Source organism: Sus scrofa, chromosome X (assembly GCF_000003025.6).
Source record: "Sus scrofa isolate TJ Tabasco breed Duroc chromosome X, Sscrofa11.1, whole genome shotgun sequence".
Taxonomy (NCBI): Eukaryota; Metazoa; Chordata; class Mammalia; order Artiodactyla; family Suidae; genus Sus; species Sus scrofa.
The window spans coordinates 121791038-121802458 of NC_010461.5; the positions used below are offsets into that span (position 1 = coordinate 121791038).

An 11421-nucleotide genomic window follows, 5' to 3' on the forward strand; every position below is an offset into this window, starting at 1 on the left:
AGGAATTATTTAAGTTAGTACCAGATTAATGAGGTTAGAAAACTGGTGTTTCGTAAATCCTGCAAAGACAGATATCAGACCTATCTACTGTACTTTCTGGTCCTTAGCAGCCCAAAGTAGTGCTGCTACTCAAAATTCTTTTCTCTTGACATGTTAATTGTTCCAGCAAAACTCAAACACTCCTCGGTTTTCTTCTCAAGAACTCAGCCGTCGGCACTCGCAGTAAATGACAGGAGCCAGGTCCTTCTTTGGAGATGGAGAGCTCCATGCTGAGGAACCTACTGGGGAAGAGGGACTCCCTTGAGAATAAAATCCACTCTGCTAATTATCACGCTTTCTGCCACAGTGCCACAGACACCCTTGACTGCACGTTCCACAGCTGTGCCGAACGTTTCAAGAGAAAATTAGCTTGTGTCTTCTGCAAAGCCTTCCTCCTGGAGGCTCTCCGGAATGGGGGATAGGGCTGCAGAAACCTATCTTCTTCTCACAGCCCCTGTATCCCCACAAAAGAGGAGGGTTTGGCTCTTAGCCCTACTCTTCACCAGCTGCATGACTTTGGGCCACGGACTCAGCTCTCTGCGTAAAGTCTCTCATCTCCGGAATCATCCTAACAACGCTGGCTTCGTAAGGCAGTTGTGAAGACCCGTGGTAATAAAGGGCAGGAAAGTCATTTGTAAACTTGGGGGGGGGGTGTAGCCTACCAGAGATCGGTGCGACCCCTGTTGTTTCACCTTCCCCTTTAGTATTCCTCAGGTCCCGGGGCTGGAGGAGATCTAATCCCACATTTCATCTAATACAGTAATCTTTTCAGAGACTCAGGCCTTTTAGCTTTTGCATTCAGGGATCTTTTAGAGATGGCATAGCGTTCCCTTGTGCCTGTCTGCCAGCCCACACCCTGGGTCCCGGGGTACCTGGGACTTCCGGTCTCCTGTGGCTGAGGAGGAAGAGCATGGAGACTTCCAAAGCCTGAAGCTATGCAGTGTGTTTAGCTTAGTTTTGCCTAGCTTCTGATCTGGGGGTGTTGCAGCTTCCTGTTGGGATGTCTAGTCAGCTCTGAAAATGGGTTTTGTTGAATCCACACCCCCTTCTCTAAACACACGGAAACTCCTAAGGGAAGCCAAGTGCCCATCTACCCCACCAGGGCTTCTTTAGGCCTCTGGCGTGGTTCTTCCTCTGAAAGGTCAAAATCACTTGTGATACTGGTAAGAGCCAGAGGCATCTAGTGACCAAATAGTTGCTCAGCAAGATGGGGAAGAAGAAATACTTAGGAAGCAGAAGAGCCTGTTTAGCACTGTCAGATTAGCTAACTGATTAATTTATGCTGACCATTTTTATATGTAAAAAAATTGCCATAGAATCTTGAAAAGTTACATAATCTTGGAGTTCCCGTCGTGGCGCAGTGGTTAACGAATCCGACTAGGAACCATGAGGTTGTGGGTTCGATCCCTGGCCTTGCTCAGTGGGTTAAGGATCTGGTGTTGCCATGAGCTGTGGTGTAGGGCGCAGACGCGGCTCGGATCCCGCGTTGCTGTGGCTCTGGTGTAGGCTGGCGGCTACAGCTCCGATTCGATCCCTAGCCTGGGAACCTCCATATGCCGCAGGAGGCGGCCCTAGAAAAGGCAGAAAGACCAAAAAAAAAAAAGTTACATAATCTTATTGAGATTGTACATGTGTATTATTTATTTCACATTGCTTATTTTCATCGGAGGTTACCAAGTGATGTCTCCTGAACATCAGGCCTCATAAAATTAGCATAAACCTTTGTCCTCTGCCAAAGGTCTGCAGCCAATGATGTCTGAGGTCTCTTCTAGCTCGAGTTAGGTCTTGAATTCTCAGATTCCTTCCTGTGATCCTTGTAGAATGTCTTGTAGCATGTCTACCTGGGATGGGCATGTCTACCTGGGATGGGCTTCCTGTGCAGCCAAAGGCAGGGCAGTAGGCTGCCTGGTCGGCCACCTTCCATTTGGTCTGAGACACCCCGATGACTTGTAGAGCTCTTAGTTGTAGTTCTAGTTCTGGTCTGATATTGGAATTCTCCACAGACTGCTGCTTGGAGAAGTTTAATCTCTTCAAAACAGCTGCAATAAAAAGAATGCTGTTGGAAAGAATTTGCCGAATCGTGAATGCGAACCAGGTAGCTTTGCGGGGACAAAACGGACTCCTGACAAGGGAGCCTTATGTTTGTTTTCCAGCCTCTCCTCCCAGCGCTTCACCTCTCATCCCGCTGCAGAAAGGAATGTTTCAACAGGGAGCCAAGATGAAATTGTAACGCCTTCTCTTCTCAAAGTCCTAGACTCCCACCCCTGCCTCAGAAGCAGCTCCTCTGCTCACGAGCCAAAGCCGCCCGGAAGTCCCTTCCCGGGGTCAGTGCCGCTTGGGTGTCGGATGCCCACCTGCCCAAGCTTGGCGGTCTCCACATGTAAGTTCAGTGGCAGAAATGTCTTTCTGCGGGGCCTGAAAGAGCTTTATAGTTTTCTGTTAGCAAACAATGTGAGAGTGTCGCACATTTTGTCGGTAACATTTGGAATGTTTACTTTCATGACGGGATTTTAGGGTTGTGGTTAAATTGTTTTGTCTGATTCATATATGACTCCTTCATTCTGGGGAAAACAGAGTTCTTTATATACAGCGTATGTTCTCACAGCATCTCGGCTGAGAGACTTGGGAGAGAGTGGGCGCATCATTAGTGCCCGATCTGTGGGCAGAAACAATGACGCCTGGCAAGGCAAACACACTTGCCAAGACGGTGCCTCCCACCTCCTTTGGGGGGCGTTCAAGGGTGTCTCATAGGATCTCACAAAATTGCTCTAAAGTTCTCAAAACCAAATTCATCTTAATTGACTACTTTCATTTTTGATGAAGTTCCAGCATTTTAGGGGGAGAGACAGTGAGTGTTAACACTTTTTTTTTTTTTTTTAAAGTAGGACCCGTGAAACGTCAAAACTACAAAGCATTTGGGAAGTGGTGGACTAGTCAGAACCAGGACAAGCCTTAGGATGATCCCGGATCCAGGGCAGGTACTGAGATGTGTGAACTCTTGACCCCAGGACCTGCATTTTTCAAAGGCAGTGTGCCATGTGATGGCACATCTGAAGGTACTTTTCTTCTGGGCAGGCTTTTTACCGGGCTTGGGGATGATCCTCGCGGCCTTTGGTGCTGACCTGATGTTTTCCCACTGCTCAAGAGGTGAGAAAATGTATGTACGCTGGGACGGTGAGTATCTGCATTTGGCTGGAGCACACAGCCAGCATGGCAGAACGTGTTGTTTCGAACAGTTGGTTGGGGCCACATTTTTAAGGACCTTGAAGACTTTACTGAGGCGTTCCATTGTTTTGGATAGGCAGTTTGGAAGCCGTGAAGATTGTGAAACAGGTTGGAGGAGAAATGGCCAAATCAAGTGGCCAGGGTTAGACCCTAAGGATGTTAATATGGCTGAAATGTGTAGGTTTGGCCAAGCTGGGACCAGTGAGAACCGACATCAGTTAGAAACTTGCAACAGTCTGAAGGAAAGGTGTTATGGAGGTTGTCCAGCTTTATTGTGAGCTTTGTCATTGTTCGGGTGTTGAAAAACAGGTGTCGGAATTCCCCCGTGGCTCAGTGGCTTAAGGATCTGGTGTTGTTACTGCTGGAGCTTGGGGCACGACTGTGGCTTGGGTTTGATCCCTGGCCTAGGAACTTCTGCATGCCGTGGGCATGGCCAAAAAATAAAATAAAATAAAATAAATAAAATAAAATAAAGTAAAATAAAATAAAAGAAAGTGAGATGTTACCTCTCAAATTCCACAGACTTTCTTGTCCTGGCTAGGATTTTGCCTGGTTCAACTAAAAAAACAAAAACAAAAAAACAAAAGAAACTTTGCCTTGCATTTCAAAGGTTCAAAGGTACTTGTTTCAAATGTGCTTCTCAAGCTGCATGTGGTACTCATGGCATCGTGAACGTCTGTGTCGTTCCCTGAAGCTCCATGTCGTTTGACCATCTCCGGCTGATTGCATTGAAAGATAGGCGTCATTTCACACAGACCCGCACATGGCTTCGGATGTGCTGTGTGTGAGCTGGAATAGTGGGGCCTCATTCCATTCCGAAGGGAGAGGAAGTGGAGGATTTGCCTGTGATGTTGGCCACTATTTGGCTTATTGTTGAAGAGGAAAATATAAGGGCTGAGCAATTTTGACCTGACTTTTTCTGTCCCTAAGAGACACTTGTCACTAGTCAGTGGCTTAGGATACCCAGCAAATATTTAAAAGGTTAATTCGTTTCAATGAAAAAAGTTATCCTCCATACCTCTCATTATATGAACTTTTGGCAAAGGAGATTTCTCCCTTTACGTACTTCTTATGCTAGACACATTCCATCATCTCCCCATGAAGAGAAACAAGGCTGAAAATGGTAGAATAATTCTGAGTCGTGGGAGTACCATAGCATTCACAGGAACCTCGAGTAAGTACTAGGAACTTTGACCCTTACGGTTAATTTGCGAGTCCTTGGCAATGAGATGGCATGTGTTTCTTCACTGTGAAGCAAAGGAAACCTATTATGTCACAGGTAAGTTTCTGTCCTGATGCCACGCTGACCTTGTTGCTGCCATGCACTTACACAGACAGCTCATCTGGTCCCCACTGCTCCAGTCATTGTGATGATTTGTGTATTTTTATTTTCAAAGAAGATCTGTTTGCATCATTTTATTTCTATTTGGACCTGCTCTCATCGCTGCCCATGTTTACCCCTTTCCACTAGGTGGCACTCTTACCCATGAAACTGCTACAGTCATGCCCGTTACAAGAGGCGGCCAAGTAGGGGGCTGGGTTGTGCTTTTCTTTTCACTCCTTTATTTTTTAATATTTATATATTTTTTTGGCTGCACTCACGGCATGCGGCAGTTCCCGGGCCAGGGATCAAACCTGCGCCACAGCAGTGACAAGGCAAGATCCTTAACCTGCTGAGCCACCACGGAACTCCTGGGTTGTGTTTTTCTGTGAGGATGAAACACTTCTGGGTTGCTGGTATCCTTGTCCCTCTACTCCCAAATTAGGCACGAAGATGCTGTTTCATACTTGCCTGCCTCTTGAAGTCTCATAAATTTACTTGGTACTGTGATAGGCACAGGGGCAAGATTTGAGCTAAACCACTGTCCTGGCCCTCCACGAGCTGGCCATCGAGTGGCGGGAGCCAGATTGTGGAAGAGCCAGAGAAGGGGCCGTGACAGGGGAGGGGGTGCTTCTGACTGGAGCAGACTCCGCATGAGTAGAGGGTCTGAAGGACTAGCGGTCCAAGACTCTGATCTGTGTGGCTGTTGGCAGAGGGCGAGGGGCTCCCTGGCGTGCAGTAAAGGGAGAGACTAACGTCATTGCATCATTTCACTGGTAGTGGCCCGGAGGCCGGGGAGGAAAGCAATGGCCATTGATGCTTCCTTCCATCCCAGAACTGACTGGGCTCTTCTTCAGTCTCAGAGACAGAAGATGGAACGTGTCCCCCTCTTCCCGAAGCAGTGAGTGGAGATATCTATGGCTCTCTCATTTGGTTTTACCTATCCTATTCCTTATTTTTGGAAAATAAAAAAATAGAAATTCACCCCCATAAAAGTATAACCATCAGCCATGTTCCTACCAACAAAAATTAACAAAAAATCTTGATGTTCTGGTTTTCAAAGTTTTCCATGTTTATACTTTTAAAAAATTACACAGACATCATAATAATACATCACCTCTTTTTCTCACTTATTTTAACCTATATTCTTCCCATTCATAACAGGGCCAGTTCTTGTGTTGCACTATGGGATGCCGACACGCTTGGGCATAAAATGCCTCACAGCATGACGGCGGCAGAGAGAACCGTTATGTTCTGCATTTTCTGTCTCCTTGCTCCTCAGTGCAAACTCAATTTCTTTTCCTGGAGTTCAAAATTACATTGTGGAAGAGGCGCAAAATGCAGAAAGATGAAAATAAACAGATTACCTGTGGTCCCTCCCCTTGGAGAGAACCAGAGTTGATGTTCATTTTGGTATATTTCCTTCTAGTCTTTTTTCTACATAGTTTTTGAAAATTAGCTTTGTATTTGATCTAATATTTTATAATCTGCCTTTTTCCACTGATTGTTTTATGATTTCGAAATACTTCTACTTCATGATTTTTAATAGTTGCCCAGTATTCCATCCTATAGCTATAGCTAGAATTATATCATACTTTCTAATTGCTATTGCTAGACATGTAATGCTCTCCTTTTTTTTTGGTTATTATCATAATGTATGTTCTTGTACATAAATCTTTGTGTGAAGGTATAACTATTAGGATAAATTTCTAGAAGTGGAACTTCTGAGTTAAAGACTACGAACATTGAAAGGTGCTCTTTCATTGACTTTTTCTTTATCAAAGTCATATGTATTTATTATAGACCATGCAGAAATCACAGATATACAAAAAAGAGAATGAAAAAGGACATGAATGTTACCTATATTTTTACCACTCGGAGGTAATCACTATTCATATTTTATTATAACCATTTAATCTACTTTTCTCGGAATTCCCATCATGGCTCAGTGGTAACAAACCCAGCTAGGATCCATGAGGATGCGGGTTGGATCCCTGGCCTCACTTAGTGGGTTAAGGATCTGGCATTGCCGTGAGCTGTGGTGTAGGTCGCAGATGCAGCTCAGATCTTGTGTTGCTGTGGCTGTGGCTGTGGCTGTGGCCGGCAGCTGTAGCTCCGATTCGACCCCTAGCCTGGGAATTTCCATATGCCGCAGGTATGGCCCTAAAAAGCAAAAATAAATAAATAAATAAAATAAAATAAAAATAAAATTCTTTTCTCTATGTTCTACTCTTTCATAAGCTTTTTGCTTAATATATTCTGAACATTTTTAAAAGTTCATTATGCTACACCTTCAGTGGTTACATAGCATCTCATTATACAAAAGCACAATTTCTTTGACCACCTCGCTACTCTTGGACATTTAGGTTATTTTTTTCTCGAACTATAAACAATGGAGAGATGACTATTCTATGACTAAGTCTTTGTGAAAATCCCTGATTGCTTCTTTTTTTTAAATATTTTTTTTTTTGGCCACACGATGGCATTTGGAAATTTCCAGGCCAGGGGTCAAACCCATACCATAGCAGCAACCCGAGCTGCTACACTGACAACACCAGATCCTTAACCTGCTGAGTCACAGGGAACTCCTGATGGCTTCTTTTGAATAAATTCCTAGACATGCAATTGTTGGCTCCACATTTGGTCACATTTTCCAGGCTTTTGATGGGTGTTGCTAAATCACTCTATAATTTTCATGTTAGGTGCAAAGTATAGGCATGCTCTTTTTGTCTGAATTCTTGATATCACTCAATTTTTTTGCCAATTTGACTGCAAATAATTAGTATCTTATTTTGAAATTTACATTTATTTGGTTACTAGTGAAGTGAACTTTTTTTTTGCTATTTACTCTTTTGCCCAATTTTCTTTTCTGGTATAGATAGTTTTCTTGTTTCCTTAAGAAATGTAAAAAAAAATTAAGTTAGTCTTTGTCATTCATGCAGGTTTCTCTTTTGACTAATTGTTGTGTTATGTTATGTGTCTAGATTTCCTAAAATTAAATTGCACTCTTGAAATAATCCCTCTTTGCTTATGGTGTAGCATTCCTTTTGTCTTGCTGAGTTTGGTTTGCTGGCATTTTATTTAGGATTTTTGCGTGTCTGTTCATAACTGATATTAGTCTTCAACTTTCTCTCTGTGTTTGTGCATGTGTTCATCAGGGTTTATGGGCAGGATAAACTTTTGTTTTATAAAGTGAATGGGGTTCATTTCCTTCTTTTTCTCTGTACTGGAAACTACTTTTAGAGCATGGAAATGATCTGTTCCTTGTAAATTAGGAAGAACTTGCTCATAAAACTGTGTGGACACTCTAATAATCATTGGAGGAAATGTTTTCAAACAGCGCAGTTCCACCCCCCGCCATGTTTTCTACCTTGTGATTCTCACTTGCTAAGTTTCTTAATCATCCATTTCATTGAGATTTTAAAATTCACTAAGTTTCAAGCTTTCTGAGATGTAATAACATATACGATTCATCCATTTAAAGCGGTTCTAATATATTCACAGAGCTGTATATTCACAACCATCACCACAATCATCGCAATAAATTTTAGAACATTTTCCAAACCTCCAAAAGAAACCCCATAGCCACTAGCGGTCACTCTGCATGTCCCCTCAATTGCCTCCAGTCCTTGACAACTACTAGTCTACTTTCTGTCTCCACATATTTACCTGCTCTAGACCTTTCCTATACGTGGAATCGTATGGCATGTAGTCTTCTGTGACTGGATGCTCGCACTCAACATGTCTCCAGGGTTCGCATATGTATTAACATATTCTAGTACTTCATTTTCTCTTTAATTTTTTTTGAAAACTAATAGACTGTTATTTTTTAGAGCAGTTTCAGTTTTACAGGCAGTGAGCAGATAGTACGGAGCTCCCTCTTACTCCCCTCTTCACACTCCCCTGACCATAGTTTTCCCCACTAATATCTTGCATTTGGGGTGGTACATGCTTTACAATTAATAAACCAATAATGAAACATTATTAACTCAAGTTCAGTATTTACACTAGGGTTCACTCTTTGTGTTGTACAGTTCAGTGGGTTTTGACAAATGCATAATATCATGCATCCACTGTCACAGCATCAGATAGAATCATTTTGATGAAGAGTTGCGGCACAGGGGATTTTGGGTGCAGTCCTTGCCTCCCTCAGAATCTCCAGCAACCACTAACCTTTTTAATGTTTCCATGGTTCTATCTTTTCCAGAATGTCAGATAGTTGAAATCATAGCTTATATAGCCTTTCGGATTGGCTTCTCTTAGTAATATGCATTTAAGGTTCTTCCATGTCTTTTTCAAGGCTTGATAGCTCACTTCTTTGTAGCACTAAATAACATTCCTTTGTTTGGATGTACCATAGTTTATTTATCTGTACACTGACTGAAGGACATCTTGGTTGCTTCTAAGTTTTGGCAATGATGAATAATAAAGCTGCTATAAACATCTGTACCTAGGTTTTTGTGTAGACATAAGTTTTCAACACGTTTGGGTAAATACCAAGGAGCACCATCACTGGATCATATGGTGAGAGTATGCTTAGTTTTGTAAGAAGGTGCCAAACTGTCCTCCAAGTTAGCTGTTCCATTTCATATTCCCACCAGCGATGACTGAGAGTTTGAGAGTTCCAGTTGCTCTATAACCTTCCTAACATTTGGTGTTGTCAGTCATTTAAATTTTAGCCATCCTAATAGTACATAGAAGTATCTCGTTATTGTTTTAATTTGTAATTCCCTAATTATATATGATATGGAGCATCTTTTCATATGTTTATTTGCCATCTGTATGTCTTCTTTGGTGAAGTGTCCAGATCCCTTGCCCATGTTTAAATTGGAGTGTTTTCTTATTGTTGAGTTTTAAGGGTATATATATATATATATATATATATATATATATATTTTTTTTTTTTTTTTTGTTATTTCCCCAACACAGTATTTTTCCCACTGTACAGCATGGGGACCCGGTTACACGTACATGGATACATACTTTTGTCTCCCATTATCATGCTCCGTCATAAGTAACTAGACATAGTTCTCAGTGCTACACAGCAGCATCTCATTGGAGTATAGTTGACTTACAGTGTTGTATTAGTTTCAGGTGTACAGCAAAGTGAACCAGACATACATATAAATATATCTGTTCTCTCTTCCCATCTAGGTTATTACAAACTATTGAGTAGATTTTCCTGTGCTCTACAGTAGCTTCTCGTTCATCATCTATTTTCTACAGCAGTGTGTATGTTACTCCCACCCTCCCAATCTTCCCTCCCTCCCCCAACGGTTTCACCTATGGTAGCCACAGGATTGGTTTTGAAGTCTGGGAGTTTGTTTCTATTTATAAATAAGTTCTTTTATATCATTTTAATTAGATTCCACAAATAAGTGATATCATGTGATAATTTGTCTTTGTCTGACTGACTTCATTCAGTATGATAATCTCTAGGTCCATCCATGTTGCTTCAAATGGCATTACTTCATTATTTTTTATGACTGAATAATATTCCATTGGATGTATATATACCACATCTTCTTTATCCATCCCTCTGTTGATAGACATTTTGGTTGCTTCCATGTCTTGGCTATTGTATACAGTGCTGCAAAGAACATTGGGGTGCATGTATGCTTTTGAATTATGGTTTTCTCTGGATATATGCCTAGGAGTGGGATTGCTGTATCATATGGTAGTTCTATATTTAGTTTTTTAATGAACTTCAATACTTTTCTCCATAGTGGTTGCACCAATTTACATTCCCACTAACAGCGTAGGAGGGTTCCTTCTTCTCCCACCCCTCTCCAACATTTATTGTTTGTAGACTTTTTGATGATGGCCATTCTGACTGGTGTGAGGGGGTACCTCATTATAGCTTTGACTTGCATTTCTCTAATAATTAGTGATGCTGAGCATCTTTTCATGTGTTTTTTTGGCCATCTCTCTGTCTTCTTTGGAAAAATGTCTATTGGGATCTTCTTCCCATTTTTTTTGTGTATTTTAGACACAAGTCCTTTATACAATATATATATTTTGCAGATATTTCTCCCAATCATGATTTCTATTTTCATTCTTTTAACAATGTCCTTCACAGAGCATAATTTAAAAAATAAAGTGTGATTCCTTTTTATGGCTAAATAATGTTCCATTGTATGGATACACCATATTTTGTTTATGCATGCACTAGTTGATCGATACTTGGATTGTTCCCTTTTGGCTGTTATTAATAATGCTGCTGTGGGAGTTCCCGTCGTGGCTCAGTGGTTAACAGATCCGACTAGGAACCATGAGGTTGCAGGTTCAATCCCTGGCCTTGCTCAGTGGGTTAAGGATCCAGCGTTGCCGTGAGCTGTGGTGTAGGTTGCAGACGTGGCTCGGATCCTGCGTTGCTGTGGCTCTGGCGTAGGCCGGTGGCTGCGGCTCCGATTGGACCCCTAGCCTGGGAACCTCCATATGCCGCGGGAGCGGCCCAAAGAAATAGCAAAAAGACAGAAAAAAAAATAATAATTCTGCTGTGAATATTTGTGCACAAGATTTTGTTCAGATATAGTCTCATTCCTCTTGGGTAAATATTTAGGAGTAGAATTGCTGGATCATATGGCTACTCTGTGTTTAACTTTTTTTTTTTTTGTCTTTTTATGGCCACACCCACAGCATATGGAAGTTCCCAGTCTAGGGGTTGAATTGGAGCTGCAGCTGCCAGGCTACACCACAGCTCATGGCAACACTGAATCCTTAACCCACTGAGCAGGGCCAGGGTTTGAACCTGCGTCCTCATGGATACTAGTCAGGTTCGTTACCGCTGAGTCACAATGGGAACTCCACTTTGTTTAACTTTTCAAGGAACTGCC

The 11421-nt window shown here is 42.1% G+C and overlaps 1 protein-coding gene across 12 annotated transcripts in view; it reads left to right on the forward strand.

The window, feature by feature from the left end:
• The window catches only part of LOC106506163, a 23623-nt gene extending 14179 nt beyond the window's left edge, over window positions 1-9444 (forward strand). For 7 of the 12 annotated variants that reach the window (XR_002340547.1, XR_002340552.1, XR_002340543.1 and 4 more), the window contains 4 exons: window positions 167-648; window positions 2193-2419; window positions 2922-3017; window positions 3115-9444. The gene's annotated coding sequence lies outside the window, so the exon portion shown is untranslated. Of the gene's footprint in view, window positions 1-166; window positions 649-2042; window positions 2135-2192; window positions 2420-2921; window positions 3018-3114 lie in introns of all 12 variants that reach the window. The other 5 variants (XR_002340545.1, XR_002340546.1, XR_002340551.1 and 2 more) reach the window with 5 other exon arrangements.